This window comes from Peromyscus maniculatus, chromosome 1, assembly GCF_049852395.1.
Source record: "Peromyscus maniculatus bairdii isolate BWxNUB_F1_BW_parent chromosome 1, HU_Pman_BW_mat_3.1, whole genome shotgun sequence".
Lineage (NCBI taxonomy): Eukaryota > Metazoa > Chordata > Mammalia > Rodentia > Cricetidae > Peromyscus > Peromyscus maniculatus.
In genome coordinates, this window is record NC_134852.1 from 37,498,481 (window position 1) to 37,517,350 (window position 18,870).

General features: G+C 49.2%; 1 long non-coding RNA gene across 2 annotated transcripts; it reads left to right on the forward strand.

Annotated features, from left to right (window-relative positions):
• The first annotated feature begins 1,104 nt into the window (after nt 1-1,104).
• LOC143274221 (uncharacterized) lies at nt 1,105-14,949 on the forward strand. Of its 2 annotated transcripts, none has more exons than XR_013052685.1 (4): nt 1,105-1,446; nt 6,992-7,080; nt 8,734-8,822; nt 14,578-14,949. It is a non-coding gene; the product is annotated as an uncharacterized LOC143274221 (long non-coding RNA). The 2 variants fall into 2 exon arrangements; XR_013052683.1 differs by having other exon boundaries at nt 14,588-14,949.
• Nucleotides 14,950-18,870: the final 3,921 nt, after the last annotated feature.

Sequence of the window (18,870 nt, forward strand, 5' to 3'; positions counted from 1 at the left end):
TTTTTTTTTTTTGGTTTTTTGAGACAGGGTTTCTTTGTGTAGCTTTGGAGCCTGTCCTGGAACTTACTCTGTAGACCAGGCTGGCCTTGAACTCACAGACATCTACCTGCCTCTGCCTCCCGAGTGCTGGGATTAAAGGTGTGTGCCACCACCGCCCGGCAATTTCTTCTATATCTTGAGATAATGTCTAATCTTTCTGTCTCTATGAATTTGTATATTCTATATATGTCATGTAGTATAGTTCTATAGTATTTGTCCTTTTTTAATGTAAAAATATTTTATGTACAACTGCAGAAGAAATAATATACAGATAGCCTGAACATAAAGACAGGTTATAATTTAAAAGTCCGGGGTTAATAAGTTCCCTTCTTGATATACTAACCGGTCACTAGCTCTCAGTTAACCTCCCCCTTTACCATTCCCATTTTGGGTTGTAAAAGAAAGCCTGATGGTCACTGCCTGAGGAAAATTCTTACCTGCCTTTATGACCCTGTACGAATTCAAGCCTGATGATCTTGCTCAGCCAGAGGATTGATGTTGCTTGGTTTTATAACTGAGTACCTGAGAGATGAGGGAGCTGAGAGGTATAAAGAGATTTAGAGGAGGATTTGATATATAAAACTTGAGGAGGAGATGAAGAAGAGAAAAGAGAACGGGAGAACTAGATGGGTAAGAACTGGAGAGGAACAAACTGAGATGGGGAAGAACTAGATTGAAGGGCTAAAAGAGAGGACTAGAGGAACGAGATGGAAGATGAGGAAGAGCCAGATGGGGAAGAACAAGATGAGGAAGAAGGCAGTGGGAGAGGAGCTAAGATGGGAAGGAACTAGATGGAGCAGAACTCAGATGAGAGAATTAAGATAGAACTTAGAGGGGACAGCAGATAAATATAGAGAGAAATCAGGCAAGAAAGGAGCTAGACATGAGAGCAGAATAGACGCTGTGTAGAGAGAGAACTGATACAGAATAATAAGGTGTATGGACTAAGGAGTTTTGTGTACATAGATTAATTTCTTCTCATTAAAGATTACAATCAGCTGGTTGTAGAGTCTTCCCAGACCCTGGGAGGGGATTATCATGAGACTGGATCTCTATAGTCCCTGATAAAAATCAAATTTAAAAGATGTGATAAATAATAAGTGCCTGGAGAGCCTGCTCAGCAGTTAAGAATCTGCTGCTCTTGTAGAGTCTGTAAACTGATGACGTGACCACTCAGGGGATGGGTAAACAGAAAGTTTGTGTTGTGGATATGAGAGAGAACAGCCAGAGGCATCTGGAAGAGTCTGGAGCAGAGAGAGGGAGACAGACTGAACATGGTCAGCAGACAGGGCCTGGCCAGGAGAGAAGCAGGAGGGGTGGGGGGATGAAGAGGAAGAGAGTGAGGGCCAAAGAGAAAACCAAGGGGAGGACCAGGAAAGCTCATGGCTGAAACAGCAGTTATAAGAGGTGAGTAGCTATGGGGAGAGACGCTCCTGAGCTGGGAGACGTTAGGGGAGGGGGAGGCAGGAGCTGAGAAGAGTTAGGACGCCAGTGTGGACTCAGTGCCTGAACTGGTGTTAGTGCACTGGTGTTACTGAGGGAGGCTGGAGGCCGGCATCCGCTTTGGTGTGCTAATCGGCACCACAGATAAGCATTTGTCTCTCCTGCCAGTGAGAGGGGAAGTGGCCGCTTTGGCAAAAGGAGCCCCACAAGCTCCTGAGGAACACTGGCTTTGTCTAAGTACCAGAACTTGGAGAGATGGAGTTTCCTCTGGGCCTGACACAGAGAACTGGGTTCACTTCTCAGCACCCACACAACCGCTCACAGCCTTCTATTAACTCCAGTTCCAGAGGATCCAATTCCCTTTTCTGGCCTCCAAGGACGCCAGGTACACAATGTGCATGCATACATACATGCAAGCAAACACGCATACACATAGCATTAAATAAATAAATATTAAAAATAATAACTAAAGAATAAAAGACCATTGGAGGCATGGCTGGGCCCTAGAGCCTCAGATCCACCAGTGAGAGGCTCGGGCCCTGAGCAAGATTAGAGGGAGGGAGAGGTGAGAATTAGACCCTTGTTCAGGTGGAAGCTCCGCCTCAGCCTCCCCCGCCCCCCAAACCCGCCAAACGGTGGCTCCTCCCCCAGAGATGCCCAAGACCACACCTACAGAGTTTTTACACTGAACCCCAGGGACCAGCCATATGGTTTTTTTGGTCTCTTTTCCCTGTCTTCTCCCTGGGGGCCGAAAAATCATCTGGGAGCATTTTTCTCATTAAACCTGGACTTTAAATTCTTAATTCAGCTTGATTTGGATTACCGTGTTGGCAGAGAGGCTTAATATTGAGGTACAGAAACTTTTCATCTGGTGTGATGGCTGGGAAGGGGTTGGTCCTCACTCGCTCCTCCCACTCCCCCCCCTCCCCCGGCCATGTGGTGGGAAAACACTCCTCTCCTCACACCCACTCTCCGGTAGGCCAGATTGGCTTTTGGTCCAGTAAGTTGCCCATTCCAAGTCACTGCCTTAGAGGCCCAGGGTCTTTTCCGACTTTTGGGGCACCCTGCCAAAGATGTGGCCATGCCAGGATCGCCAACCTGCTACTGGAGCAAAGACTGGCTTTGTTCTGTGGGACCCCTTCTGTGGAAGTGTTATTCCCAGATCTCCGGGACCCCCCAAAATCCACCACAGAGACCGAATCCCATATGTAAAAGCAAAGAGCCTTGATTTTCAAGCTCGGAGCTTGGTCTCTCTGCCCAGTGCAGCAGAGAGCCCTGAGCCAGGCAGGGTGGGGTTTTTAACACAGTAGAGGTTGGGGTGAGGGGACTTCCAGGGTTCAGGAACCTGACTGGCTGACATTTGTCTAGGGGTATAGGAATGTTCGGAATGTCAGGTGTTTTCTCTGAGATGCAGGCCCCACTGGGTGTGCATCTTCCTGGGTCCAGGTGTTGCCTGCCTGAAGCTGTGTGTGGGCCTCTAAGCCTGGCATGGCAGCTGTGTGGTCATGCTGTTTTGGGGCCCTCCACAGAAGATGTTCTGCTCAAGGGCATATCTCACACACATCCTTTTTTTTTTTTTTGACCCAAAGTCTACCACAGTGGACACATTGTTTTAGACTTCAGGTTCTAGCACAGCCCTGTTAAATGGGCAGCTGCGGGTCTAGACCAGATCCCCAAACACCCTTGGGGTACCTTTTACAAAATCTATTCAAATTGGGGCTATCTGATACCATATGTTCTGAAAGCCTGATTTCTCTGTGCACTAAGGCCTGGCCATAATATGCTCTTGATAACCAATCAAGATGGCCACTGGAGGGAACTTTTGAATTTACCATCGTCTGTGATATTGAAAATTTTGCCAGCATGGAAAGAAATGGTTAGAACTGCCCTGGTCCACGGCTTCTGGGTACTGCATTCCTGCCCTTCTTTCTCTAGCCCATGTCCTGGCTCAGGTCTTGTTGGCTAGGGTCATCGCGCCTCCAGAGTCCCACCTATCTGGGAACCGGGGCCCTGAACACTCTGCCTGACCATGCTGCTGGAGACACTGCCTGCCCTCCTCCCCACTCTCCGGAGCCCTGCTCACCCCCCCTCCCCCCTCCCCCCTCCCTCCCCCCCCCACGCTGCCACGTGTTCAATTCAGTGACCAACATTCCTCCCTCTATCCACCCCTCCCCCTTCCTCCTCCTCCAGGACAAAGGTCAAGGACCAACCTTCTCCTCCTTACCCACCTTCCTCTCCTCCCCTCCCTCCCTCTACCCTCCCTATCCTTCAGTGCCACAACCTACACCCTGGTCCCCTACTACACACTGGCCTACCCCCCTGCCTCCCGAATCCTCTCCAGCATCTTCTCACTCCTGGTCTCAGCAGACTCCTGCCCTCCTCTGCCCTTTGTGAGAGGTGGCTGGAGCCAATGGGATTGCTCGATGGGATTGTTCGAGTCCACGCCCCCTTCAGGACCTCTCACAGGGTTTCCTATCTGCTAATCCCTCTGTTTATATCAAGGGTCTTTCCCAAGCCTACGATCTGACCTGCCTTGACCTCCACGTCATCCAGGCCTTCACGCTCACTCCCGGGGAGCGAGGTTGAGTTCAGGCAGCATTGAGACGGGATGCAGACCAAACCCACCTGGTGGACAGTACGATCCGGTCCCTGTGGGTGACATGGTCCCTGTGGGTGACACGGCGGTGCCAGCTACAGGGCCTTACTGGGACGACCACCCGGGTCAGAGCGGCCACCAGAGGTGGGACCTCATGGTCCACTGCCTCCTTCAGGGCATGGAAATGGTCTCGGACTAAGTTATTAATTTTGATAAGCTCCTAGAGATTATGCAGAGAGCTGACAAACACCTGGCCATTTTTCTGAATCAATTACGAGAGACCATGATTCAATGTACTTGCCTTGACCCAGCCACCCATTGGTCCTGGCCACCCATTTCATTTCTCAATCAGCTCCAGATATTAGAAAGAAGTTAAAAAGGCCTGAGGAGGTCCCCAAACCCCCATACAGGAATTGGTGAAAGTGGCCTTTAAGGATTTTAATGCCCGAGAGGAAGCTGCTCCTTGGCCGCTGCCCTGGGCCACTGGCGCCCCCACCAGGAGGACAAGGGAAGTTGTCCACGAGGCTCCATCCCACCAGAGCTCAGCCCAAGTCAACTACACCAGGATCCTGCTACAAATGCAGCCAGGAAGGCCACTGGCATCTGAAACTCCTCAGCCTGATGGAGGACTGAGGCAGCCTGGACTCTGCCCTCTCTGAGCCTAGGGTAATGCTCCAGGAGTCAGTCCATTGCCTTTCTGGTGCACTGTTTTAACCTCTCACTTGGGTCCCACAGGTCCCTTGCCAATTTCTGTCACGAGGATGGAAGGGACCCCCTCCTTTCCTCTTAAGACCCTGTCACTTCCCTACAGATCCCACTATAGATGGTTGGGAGCCACTTTATGGATGGTGGGAACTGAACTCAGGACCTCTGGAAGAGCAGTCAGTGCTCTTGACGCCGCGCCATCTCTCCAGCCCCACCTCCCTCCATTCTTGCAGGGCAGTTCTTCTCACACTCTTTTCTAGTCATACCCGATTGCCCTGCACCTCTCCTTGGTCGTGATATTCTCAGCCACTTTGGGGCCACACTCACCTTGGCCCCCACACCCTCTCCTGATTCCTACCTTCTTCTCCCCTTAATAGCCCCACAGCTTCCTACCCCAGACTGTCCTGTCCCTACCCTCCCATATCTAGTTGATCCCCAAGTATGGGATATCTCCACCCCGGTGGTTGCTGCTGCTCATCACCAGCCAGTCCTTGTTCACCTTAAGGACCCCTCCTCCTTTCCTTCCAGACCCCAGTTTCCTGTTTCTGAAATCCATCGCTGAGGCCTTAAGCCCAGTATCACCTCCTTTTATCTCAGGGACTTTTTTTTTTTTTTTAAAGATTTATTTAGTTATTATGTATACAGTGTTCTGCCCGCATGAATGCCTGCAGGCCAGAAGATGGCACCATATCTCATTACAGATGGTTGTGAGCCACCATGTGGTTGCTGGGAATTGAACTCAGGACCTCTGGAAGAGCAGTCAGTGCTCTTAACCTCTGAGCCATCTCTCCAGCCCTATTTCAGGGACTTTTAACTCAGGGACTCACCCTGCAACACCCCCATTCTTCCTGTGCGTGAGTCCTCCAGGGCTCACCAGTTAGTTCAAGAGCTCTGCATCATCAATGAGGCGGTGATTCCAACCACCCAGTGGCTAACGTTCCTCCCGCCACCTCCCACTTCACTGTCCGGGACCTGGAAGACGCCTTCTTCACTGTCCCTTTACACCCTGACTCACACTTCCTCTTTGCCCTCACCTGGGAGGACCCCTGGTCCTCCAGACAGCTTACGTGGGCTGTTCTTCCTCAGGGTTTCTGGGACAGCCCTCGTTTTTTTGGGCAAGCCTTGGCTCAGGATCTTTCCACCTTTGACCCCATCCTAGCACACTCCTCCACTGTGTAGATGCCTTCTCTCTGTAGCCCCTCCCTGCCTCTGTCCCTCCTGCGTGAATTCAGGCACCCTGTCCTGCCAATCACAGTATATCCACCCACTGCCTCCCAGACCTTCTAAGCCATTCCTCTCTCTCCCTCCTTGGGCCCTTAGGAGTCCAAGTCTTTCATTTACTGTTTCTAGAAAACCCTCAAATTACCTTGGCCTCCAGCCCTGCCCTAAACCCTGCAACCTTGTCCTTTCCTCCTCTGGTACCTTCTCTCACTCCTGCCCAGAGGCTGTGGAGGTCTTACGCACACCCCAGCCTGGTCTCCTAGACCAGCCGCTCACAAACCCCCAACTCACCTGGGAGTTCTCTTATAGACAGATCAGGAAACCGCCGGGTGGCATATGAAGTGGTTACTAAATAGTTGAAGTGACCCGCCTGCCAATGGGGACCTCTTCACAAAAGGCTGAATTAACTGCCTTGACTAGAGTGCTCCAGATAGCTAAGGGTTAATGGGCTAACATCTCTACTGACTCTAAAGACGCCTTTCTAATAGCCCATGCCCATTCTGTCCTGTGGAGGGAAAGGGGCTTCCTCACTACCAAGGGCACTCCCATAGTTAACGGACCCTTGTAGCCAAGCTCCTGGAGGCCCTCCAGCTCCCTGCAGAGGTAGCTATAATCCACTGCGGGGACATCAGTCCTCCAAGGACCCAGTGGCCGTAGGCAATGCCAGGGCTGACTCCGTAGCCTGGGGACTGACCTCCAGCTCCACTGGATCAACAGAACATATTTTGTTTTTGCCACCTTCCTATTGGCCCTGTTATCAACCAGAGGAGAGGGACAAACTCCTTAAAAAAGGGAGACACACAGACAAAGCATGGATGGTTCTACTTAAATAACCACCCAGCCTTCCTCAGGACCAGGCACTGTCCACCATCTCCGACCCCCACCAGGCCTTACACACAGGCCCCAAAGCGTGTTCCATTTCTTAGAGTTCCTCTTTGACCCCAGACATCTTTGAGCTAGTATTTTACAAGTTAACTCCCACTGCAGGCACGTGCCAAGGCCAACCCACAGGGTGCCCTCCAGCACATCTGCCCCTGCACCAGCTTCAAGAACTCCAACCGGGCGAGAACTGGCAGGTACTTCACCCACATGCCCACTCATAAAAAGCTCCGTTATCTCCTAACTCTTGTTGACACCTTTACAGGATAGATAGAGGCGTTTCCTACTCCAGGGAAACAGCAGATGTGGCTCAGGCACTCCTTGAACATATCATCCCTCAGTTTGGCATGCCGCAGACGATCCAAATGCACAACAGGCCAGCAGCCTTCACTTCCAGGGTCATGGAGCTTGTGTCGGAAGCTCTGAACATCTCCTGGAAACTCCATACCCCCTACCATCCACAATCCTCGGGAAAGGTGGAGAAGGCCAGTGGTCTCATCAAACAACAGCTCACCAAGCTCTCAGTGAACTCAGGTTATCTTGGCCCTCCCTTCTCCCCATCGCCCCCACCCGCCTCTAGGCCACCCTATGCTCTCCTACAGGCCTAAGCCCTCTTGAGCTTCCTTATGGAAGCCCTTCCTCCTCAATCACCACCTCCTGACCCACACTCCTCCACTGGCTGGGTACCTCCCCTACGGCTCCTTTCTGAGGTCTCTTCTCCGTTCACATGCTGACAGCTATCTCCCTGCCCCCACACCAATGGACCCAACTGCCCCTGAGCCCAGCCCTCTCCCCAGGGGACAGAGTACTCCTCAAACAGCTAGCTCCTAAGTTTCTTGAGCCCCGATGGACAGGACCTTATACTGTGATCCTCACCACCCCCTCGGCTGCCAAGCTCCTGGGACATCAATGCTGGTACCATCTCTCCAGGCTCAAGTGGGCACCTATTCAGGATAATGGTCTGTCCAGCAGCTGGGACCCTCCACCCTTGGGTTCTCCCAGATGTCCGAGTGAAGGACCTATCTGCTCTTCTGCCTTGCTCATTCATCTTTGTCAGTCCAACCAGGGCACATCTCTGTTCCATCCTTGTTGACGATCTCCACTTTCCCCACAGCTATTCCTGTCCATAGGACTGATGATAGTAATCTATTTTTCTCCTAGCAACCTGCCTTCTCTGCTTCCTCAATAAACAGATTCCTGAGGTCTCCAGGATGGCAGTTAACAGAATGCTTCTTCACCCATACATCCTGCTGAGACTTCGCGATGGGTTTCAGAAATAGGAAACTGGGGTCTGGAAGGAAAGGAGGAGGGGTCCTTAAGGTAAACAAGGACTGGCTGGTGATGAGCAATAGCAACCACCGGGGTGGAGATATCCCATACTTGGGGATCAACTAGATATGGGAGGGTAGGGACAGGACAGTCTGGGGTGGAAACCTGTGGGGCTATTAAGGGGAGAAGAAGGCAGGAATCAGGAGAGGGTGTGGGGGCCAAGGTGAGTGTGGCCCCAAAGTGGTTGAGAATATCACGACCAAGGAGAGGTGCAGGGCAAGCGGGTATGACTAGAAAAGAGTGTGAGAAGAACTGCCCTGCAAGAATGGAGGGAGGTGGGGCTGGAGAGATGGCTCAGTGTCAAGAGCCTGGCATTGGCCAGGTCCGGACCAGGATTCCCAGAGTGTGGCGACCAATTACATTGGTCAGAGGCTTATAAATGCAAAAAACACAAGACGTACTTGCCACCTTTGTCCAGTCGGGGGCAAGCAGACAGCCTGACATGCCTCCTGCCTGTGTACCTCCTGCCTACATGTGGCCAAGCTCCCACGTGAAGCTGGTGCCATCACGCTTGTTTACAGGAGTGAAAACACTGCGTTTGTGACCTTCCGTGAACAACAGCCCTCGGCATTCCAGGAAGTTACCGTCCTTAGGCAAGTGAGGCTTACAGGTGAGAGGCATTGCTGTTTTATCCATCTCTTAAACACAGTAATTCAAACTTAGTTTTTTAGTTTTTTGGTTTTTGTTTTGTTTTTTTGAATGCTGCTTACTGGCTTGCTCTTCTTGGCTTACTTGGCTTTCTTTCTTTTTTATTTTTAATTTTTTTTAATTTATTTTACATACCAACCACAGTTTCCCTTCCCTCCTCCCTCCCCCCCACCTCCCATCTTCCCTCTCCCCATCCGCTCCTCTTCTGTCTCCATTCAGAAAGGGGCAGGCTTCCCATGGGCTTGAACAAAGCTTGGCACATCAAGTTGAGGCAGGCCTGAGCTCCTCCCCTTGCCTCAAGGTTGGGTGAGGTAATCCAGCATGGGGAACAGGTTCCCCAAAGCCAGTAAGCACCAGGGACAAGTCCTGATCCCACGCTAGGAGCCTCACAGACAGACCAAGCCACACAACTGCCACACACATGCAGAGGGCCTAGGTCGGTCCCACGCAGGCTCCCTAACTACTGGTCCAGAGTCCATGAGCTCCCACGAGCTCAGGTCACCTGTCCAAAGTTAAAACAACTTTAGCCACCACGGAGAGAGGAGAAAGGGGAGAGGGAGATGGAGAGGGAGACATTGAAGATTGCACTTTGTTTCCCTTGGAGATGCCACATCAAGCCCGGCATGTGGTGCGTGCCTTTGACCACTCAGGAGGCAGAGGTAGGCTGAGCGAGGCCAGCTTAGACTACATAGTGGATTCTGCCAAATAAGAGAGAGAGAGAGAGAGAGAGAGAGAGAGAGAGAGAGAGAGAGAGAGAGAGAGAGAGAGCTACCTGAGCATGCACTAGGTTGGGGGGGGCAAGGCAGGGAGGTGAACCTAGCCCCCTAGATCTCTGGTTCAGAGTGAACTCCTTCAGTGGAGCTGTTAGAAACTCTGGGGAGGCCTGGGGGGCAGTCCTTTGTAAAATGATATTCTTAGTGACCTCAAAGCTGCACAAGGGCTCCAAGCATCTCGGTACCACTTCAGTGTGCCAGCAAGGTGAACAAAGTTGGGCTTTTGTGGGTGATGGGGGGGGGGTAAAGAGCAAAATAACCATAGATGTGCTGTGCAGCTCTGTCCCTGGGGTTGCAAAGATGTCAGAAAGTGAGTTGGGGACTGAGACTTTATGGGGGCTTTGATGGTCAGTTTTAAATGAGAACTTGGCACAAGTTAGTACCAGCCGAGAAGAGTCTTCATGACAAATAATCTAGATCAGGCTATGATCCTGTTTGTAGGCGGGGTGGTTGGGTTGTCTTGATTATATTAAGGGAATGTGGAGGACCCCCCGCGGGTGCCACCAATCCCTAGGCAGGGTTTTCTGGACTGTATGCGATGGGAACCAAAGCCAAGTTCTCTCAACCTTTCCACACCAACCCCCAAATCTGTTACAGACCGTTTGCCAAGGGCCTCCCCAGTCATCCATTTCCAAGCCCACCTGGATACCCCAGGAAAATCCTGGCTCCTCTCAGCGCGTCTCACTCTGCCCTCTACCCTGAACCTTTCCAGCCCCGAGCTTCCCTTCCCTTCCCTCGGCGTCTCTGATTCCTATGTAACCTCAGCCATTTTGGCTGCGCAGCCTCTTGGTCTTTGGCTCCTCTCCTGGGCCCCACCCCACCCCATCTTTCTCTTCCTCTGTTGCCCATCACCCCAACTCATGGCCCCGTTGGCAGAATTCTCCCTCGTATCTACAATAAAACCCTTCTCCTCAACCATACCTCATTTTTTTCCTATTCAACAACTTCTTTTCACACTCATTCTGGGACCCTCCCATCCACAAACTTTGTGAAGTGTCGTCTGCAAATCATGACATGGCCGCACGGTGGCAGTGCCGGCCTGTGTTTCTAAACGAGATCCCGGAGTCGGTCTTTTTTTTTTTTCTGGTATCTTCGGCTTCAGCCGCTGGGACCTCGGCAGCTTCCCTGCTTGGGGACCTAGCCAGACCCAGCGCTGGTAGTTTCTTCCGCTCTGACGGTATTGTCCAAGCTAGCTGGGAGAAAATGCTCATTCTCATACAGCCGAGCAATTGGGACCATATCACACCTCCTTGGACGACTAGGGACGGAACCTAGAAACAAGGGTTATTGCTAGGCAGGGGCTTTACCCCAGAGGCACATTCTAAGCCCTCTTTTTGCTGTTCTATTTTGAGACAGGGGCTGTTAAGTTGCCCAGGCTCACTTGAACTTATCCTGTAAACCTGGACGACCTTGGACTGGTGATCCTCCTGCCTTAGCCTCGTCTGCTGCATTTTTCTTTTTTTTAAACAAACTTTTGTGGGCTGTTCTTATCAAAGGCTGGAGTTCTGATTTCAGCACCACTTCAGGTGACTCCAAAATGCCTATAATCCCAGCTCCAACTTACTGATGGCCCCTTGATGTCTCTGTATTTTTATCTTTTGCTGGTTTATATATTTCGTGAGTAGCTAGGATGTCCAAGTTTGACCCATTTCCTTCTCCGATCTCGTTGCTTGCTCTTTCTGTTCCTTCCGCCTGCAGCACCTTTCTTACCCCGCAGTGGCCGTAGGTCATTCCCTCAAATCTTTGCCTTCTAGAAGTTTGGTAGATTTTATTTCTTGGTTCTGGGGTTGGACCACAGAGCCTCCTGCCTGTTAAGCAAACAATCAAGGTTGGCTCCACCCCAGCCTACTGGACCTGGTATGTGGGTGAGGATCATTTTATTACTAAGTACCTAGGGACAGATGGTGCCACTTGCTGGACTTTCAGCCTCATGACCATGTACACATAATTTCAAATGTCACATCTGCTGCATTTTTTTTTTTAAACAAACTTTTGTGGGCTGTTCTTATCAAAGGCTGGAGTTCTGATTTCAGCATCCACTTCAGGTGACTCCAAAATGCCTATAACCCCAGCTCCAACTTATGGATGGCCCCTTGATGTCTCTGTATTTTTATCTTTTGCTGGTTTATATTTTTCCATTTATTCATTATTTATTTATTTATTATTTTGTTTTTTCGAGACAGAGTTTTTCTATGTAGTCCTGGCTGTCCTGGAACTCTCTCTGTAGCCCAGGCTGGCCTTGAACTCACGGAGATCCATCTGCCTCTGCCTCCAGAGTTCTGGGATTAAAGGTGTGCACCACCACCAGCCAGCTATTTTCCATTTTTATTATTTATGCATGTGTGCATACATGTGATATCCACGTGTGTGGAGGGCAGAGGACAACTCACAGTAGACAGCTTTTCCTTTACCCTCCGGGTCTCAGAACTGGCGCTGAGGTTGTCAGCCTGTGCAAGTGCCCCAGCCCGCTGAGCAGCCTTGCTGGCCCCTTTAACGGGAAACTGGTGTTGGGACAATCAAGCTGCTTTTCAACATATTTTCTTCCTTCTCTTGTTCTTCCTCTGTGGAAAGCGACTCCCTCTGCTCAGTTCCAGGGACACTTGTTGTTCTGTAGAATGAAGTTCTGTCAGTTCTAGAGTTCAAAACAGAGAGAGAGAGAGGGGGGGGGGGGGGGAGGGAGGGAGGGAGAGGGAGGGAGGGAGGGGGAAGAGCAGGGAATCTATTTTTATTGTTGTTGTTTTTTTCAGATGGGGTCTCTTGTAGCCCAGGCTGGCCTAGAATTCACTTTGTGGTTGCTTCTGATTCCAGTGTGCTGGGCCTGTAGGATTGTGCCACCACACCCCACTTAAAACTATTTAGATTCTTTCAGTTTGCCCTTTGACACACATCTTACCAGGAAGAGCAGATTAAAACCACAGAGAAGTCTGACTTCAAATCCAGGGCAAGGTTAAGGTGAAAAGGATGACAGTGTGTTGGCAGATGTGGGGTCAGGACGCTGGCGTGCACATGCCACCCTCCCATCAGGAGGGCGAGACAAGGCTCGCTTGTCTCCTAGATTCCAGGGCCAGTTTGCGCAACAGAGCAAGATGCCAGCTAAAACAGAACTCTGGCCATCATGGTGCACAACTGTAATCTCAACACTGAGGTCGCTAAGACAAAAGGAGCGTGCCTTCAGTGTTACCTTAGACTTCTAAAAATATTATTTTCTCATGTGTATGGGTATTTTGTCTGCATGTATGTAAGGCCATATGTGCCTGGGGCCTGCAGAGGTCAGATGAAAGCACTGGATCCCCTGGGACTGTAGTTACAGATGGTTTCACGCTGCCATGTGGGTGCTGGGAATTGAACCTGGGTCCTCTGCAAGAGGAGTCAATGCTCTTAACTGTTCTCCATCTCTCCAAGCTTAGGCTTTTTTTGGGGGGGGGGGCAGTTTCAAGACAGGGTTTCTCTGTGTAGCTTTGGTGCCTGTCCTGGAACTCACTCTGTAGACCAGGCTGGCCTCGAACTCACAGAGATCCGCCTGGCTCTGCCTCCTGAGTGCTGGGATTAAAGGTGTGCACCACCACCGCCCCTCCCAAGCTTAGGCTTTTGAGACCCTGTTTCAGAACAGAATAAAATGAGCAACTCTTGTATGTCAGTGTTTGAAAGAAGGGTGGCCCAGGACACCAAGTTCTCAGCACAAAGGGGATTTATTTGCCCCCGGGGGGTGGTGGGGGACAGAGGGCAGGAATAAGAGACAAGGACAAGGGACGAGGAGAAAGGAACTAGGGGAAGGGACAGGGATATCTGCTATAGAGGGACAAAGGACTGCCTCTGGACGGAGAGGAGACAAAAGGCCGTTTATAAAGGAAAAAAGGGGAACCCTGTCGTAGGATGAGTTGGTTTGCTTTGGTTGGCCATGTTAATTAGGGCAGCCAAATGGGGGCTTGTGATTGCTGGACTTCAGTACTTTGACAACTGGACCTTGGTGGTTAGCCCAGGAAGAGGAAGTGGCCAAACAAGGCAACAGACCTTGGTGAAATGTAATTTTAATGGTTTAGCCAAGAAGAGGGAGGGGGGAAGGGCAAGGTCTGCCAGAGCCATGTTGGCCATGCTCGGGCAGCCTGGAGTCCTTCATCCCCACTGCGTGTTGCATGAGTGGGTGTCGTTCTCCCTGCTGCTCCCTGACACTGGGGCATCGATGGTAGGAACCCAAGGAAGCTGGGTTGTTGGTCAAGGTTGAAAAGAGCAGGCAAGCCGGGCGTTGGTGGCGCACGCCTTTAATCCCAGCACTCGGGAGGCAGAGCCAGGTGGATCTATGTGAGTTCGAGGCCAGCCTGGGCTACCAAGTGAGCTCCAGGAAAGGCGCAAAGCTACACAGAGAAACCCTGTCTCGAAAAACAAAAAACAAAAAACAAAAAAAAAAAAAAAAAAAAAAAGAGCAGCCTGTGTCAGTCAGTGTCCAGGTGCTGCAGGACCAGGTGATGCTAGGGAAGTGTCGTCTGTGAGGCTGGACTTTTCGAGACAGGCTTTCTCTGTGTAGCTTTGCACCTTTCCTGGACCTTGCTCCGTAGACCAGGCTGGCCTTGAACTCACAAAGATCTGCCTGTCTCTGCCTCCCCAGTGCTGGGAATAAAGGCGTGCAGCACCACCGCCCAGCTATTCTTTAAAAGTTTTTTGTTTGTTTGTTTTTTTTTTCGAGACAGGGTTTCTCTGTGTAGGTTTGCGCCTTTCCTGGGTCTTGCTCTGTAGACCAGTCTGGCCTCGAACTTACAAAGATCTGCCGGTCTCTGCCTCCCCAGTGCTGGGATTAAAGGCATGCACCACCACTGCCTGGCCTAATATATATATTTTAAACTTTTGTCATGATATTAATGGTCATATAGAGTACTAACTAATTCTAGAAAAAAAAAAAAGACTTCATCTAGTTTTCTGTACATGATTTGGGGTTTGAGTCTCTATCAGTTTTCTGCAGGGAATCAGGACCATGCCTAACAACGACTTTGAAGTCTCCAAAAAGATGATGGGACTCCACAACAACAATTCCATCAGGACTATGATAACGCCACCAAGCTGACAAACACCATCCAAAGATCGGCTTTGGACTGCCAACTGCTCAGGACAGTATCGATATGGCTGGCTGAGACTATCCAGCCTCACAGACTCCTCTAGCCAGGACTTGAGACAAACGTGCACTTTCGAATTATGCAGAGACTGGACAACAAATGATACAGCTACCTCTCCCAGGACTTGACAGTTAACTCAAAATTTTTCTTCTCAGGATCCCCTAAAGATGCCTTTGTCCCCAGACAGCAGGAAGTAATTTTAAGAACATGATGCCCAGCCGGGCGTTGGTGGCACACGCCTTTAATCCCAGCACTTGGGAGGCAGAGGCAGGCGGATCTCTGTGAGTTCGAGGCCAGCCTGGGCTACCAAGTGAGCTCCAGGAAAGGCGCAAAGCTACACAGAGAAACCCTGTCTCGAAAAACCAAAAAAAAAAAAAAAAAAAAGAAAAAAAAAATTAAAAAAAAAAAAAAAAGAGAACATGATGCCCACATTCCCAAGAGGTGGGGTGGGTGACCTTCGGCCTTTCAATGGGTTATAGATATTGTCATTATTTAGGATGGTTGATTATGAGTTGTTAATTGATAATGGTCAGGAAAAAAGCTAAACAAAGGAGATTAGATTCAGGGTTCTTGTTTGAAAAAAAAGAAGAAAAAAATAGGATATAGGTAAGAGGTAGATTATTGAATGAGGGGAGATATAGAGATGATAGGATAAAAGGGCAGATTATTGAATTTATTCTGAAAAGAAAAAAGGGAGGATATGGAAATGATAAGATAAAAGTAAATTATTGAATCTACTTTTAAAAAGCAACTACTAGTTTTAAATATTTTACATTGAATTGGATTTTTGTATATTGTATAAAAATATGTATATTGACACAAATATAGGATTGATTTTTTTTTAGAAAATATTGTACATATATTTCTAATCTTGTTCAAGGTATTGCACCTATACAGTTCATTTAACAATGTAATGCAAATTGCTAGTCCTGGACTGGAGGGATGGCTCAGCCGTTAAAGGCTAGGCTCACAACCAAAAATATAAGAGTTCGGTTCCCAGCACCCACAGCTGTCCCTCCAGCTACCTAAAAAAAAAAAAAAATTGCTAGTCCTTGAAAATTATTATTACCAACTAATTAGGATATAAGATGATGTGGTCAGGACACTGGGCAGGTCCCCAAGGGGTGGGTCTGAATGCTAACATTCCCTAATAATGGGCCCCTCAAATGTTCTGACAGCGGACCTTGTCCTTGTCTTGGCCGATTCCATTTTTGTTCCTCTGGTCTGTTCCCTCTTGTTATTTCTCTTTCCCAGTGGATATGAAATCCCAGGAACAGGGGTGGACAGACGTCTCGGTGGTTAAGGGTGGCTGTTACGTGGTTAAGCTGGCTGTTCTTACAGAGGACCCAAGATTTGATTGACAGCACCCATATGGTGGCCCACTGTCTATGACTTCAGTTCTAAGAATCTGATGCCTTCCTCTGGCCTCCATGGGCCAGCAGAATAAACTGGACCATGAGGTGGGGTGGTGGAAGCGGAAGAGTGAGGAACCAGGAAGCAAGAGGCTAGGAGACCAAGAGGTCCAAGAGAGCAAGAGGACACATAGCCAAAATGGCTGGTTCTATAGAGAAGAGAGGCTGGGCGGAGGAGAAGTGGAGCCCATGGGCTGGAGAGGTTGAGGGTAGGGGACTCTGGAACAGGTTTTTTTTTTTTTTTTTTTTGGTTTTTTGAGACAGGGTTTCTCTGTGTAGCTTTGTGCCTTTCCTGGAACTCATTTGGTAGCCCAGGCTGGCCTCGAACTCACAGAGATCCGCCTGGCTCTGCCTCCCGAATGCTGGGATTAAAGGCGTGTGCCACCACCACCCGGTTAAGGAACAGGTTTTGGTGATGCTGAGAGACCCTGGTGGCCATCATCCTTAAATATATACCACAGTTATCCATCTGTCCTGGGTTTCTTTGAGACCTAATCCTTATTTCTGAAAAAGCATGGGTTGGTGGCTGGATCTCAGGAGTAGACCAATTTCATTGCATGACTGAGGTAGTGTGGACTCTAGCCTCCGCTGTGTAAGAATTAGATTAACTAGTTACGGCATGGTGATAAGTGACACTTTTAATCTCAGTGCTCATGAGGCTTAGAGGCCAGCCTGGGCTACAGAGCCAGATAGCTAGGATGGTGAGATCATGTCTTAAAAAAAAGTGAAATAAAAGCAAGCATTAGTGCTTAATAAAGGTTTGATTTTCCACCAGCGGGTTGCAGCGGGGGAGAAGCAAACCTCTGGATATTTCCCATCTAGAGTCCACATGAGTATTTCAATCTCTTGTGAAAAGTTGGTGTTATTACTTTTATGGGGGAGGGAGTCTAGGCTACCTGTTTAGTCATACTGAGCTGATGACAGGGTCTCACTACCTAGTTCAGATTGGCCTCCAACTAAAAGCAATCCTCTTGCCTCAGCCTCTTGAGTGCTTATTACAGGCATGTGCCTGTACCCAATTTGCCTGTTTATAGTTATTTCTTCCTATCATGAAGCTGAATGAAAGACAAAAAGAAATAAAAAGGAGGACATGGCTGTTTCTAGGTATGGTGGAGGAGAAAGTTTATTGTAGATTAAAGGGAGACATAGTCATAGGCAGAGACATCTGGGAGAGTCCAGAGTGGACAGCACCCTGAGCCAGGCTATGTAAGGAGAGGGGGGAGGTGTGGTGGTTTGAAAGAAAATGGCTTTTAAAGGAAGTGGCACTATGAAGAGGTGTGGCCTTGTTGGAGGAAGTGTGTCACTATGGAGCTAGGCTTTGCGGTTTTATGTATGCTCAAGCCACGCCCAGTGAGACAGTCCACTTCCTGCTGCCTGCTACATGTGGCAGCTCCTCTCCAGCACTGTGCCTCCCTACCCACTGCCACGCTACCTGCCCTGATGTAGATGATGAGACTAAACCTCAGAAACTGTGAGCCACCACCTCAATTAAATGTTTTCCTTTATAAGAGTTGTTGTGGCTGGGCGGTGGTGGCGCTCGCCTTTAATCCTAGCACTCAGGAGGCAGAGCCAGGCGGATCTCTGTGAGTTCGAGGTCAGCCTGGGCTACCAAGTGAGTTCCAGGAAAGGCGCAAAGCTACGCAGAGAAACCCTGTCTCAAAAAAACAAAACAAAACAAAACAAAACAAAAGAGTTGTTGTGAAAAAAAAAAAAGAGTTGTTGTGGTCATGGCATCTCTTCACAGCAATAGAAACCCTAACTCCGACAGACTGGGAGAGAGGAGAGCCGGGAGAGTAAAGGGTAGATGAATAAAAGGCCTGGGTAACCAAAATGGCTGGTTTATTATAGGGACAGGCAGTCCAGCCCCTGGACTGGAGAAGTTTAGAGTATGAAGAACCAGCCTTAAAAGCCGTTTTTTAGTAAAGACAGACTAGGTTCATTCCTGTTTATGATTAAACCTGTTTCTCAAAGATTCGGCTATGACCCACCTGTAACCTTAACTACAAAAGGTTCTGTACTGCATGTTCCAGGAATGGCAATCATGTCTTTATTTCAAAACGCTGTTTATAACCATCTCCCAACCCTACCTTTGTTTCTAAAGGTTGTTATGACTACCTGTTGTTATGCCCACCTTACAACCATGTCTTTGTTTTAAGAGGTCCTTAGGACTAACTTGTTATGAGTTTCTACTCCTTTAGCTCCGCCTATTTTGCCTACCAAATCCCCCATTTGGAAACTCCCTACCTCTGAGTCATAAAAGCCTTGTCTTCCTCACATCCATGGCTGACCACTCAAACCCCACCTTAGGGGGAGGTAGCCAGTGTACACAGATAAAAAAGCTTGCTTTGATTAATTGCTTGCTTGAATTAACTTGACCATTTGGGTCTTTCTCTTCCCATCTTTGGGATTAAGAGGTAGGGAGCATGGTATATTAGCCATACCCTGTGGTCAGTCCCAGATAGGGACTGAGAGATGCTGGGAGAACCTGGTTGCCAGGTCGACTTTGGTATGTTAAATAGATAACGTCACCTGTTTGAGACCTAACAGAAGCTTTATTGTTTGAGGGGCTGAGGCTGTAGCTGTGGCTGGATGCTTACCTAGCACATGTAACACCCTGGGTTTAGTTTTGGATTCACTGCTATAAGTGAACTTATTTTATGACATTTATTTATGCATTGTGTGTGTTTGAGTAAGCACGTGTGTCGAGATGCTTACAATTT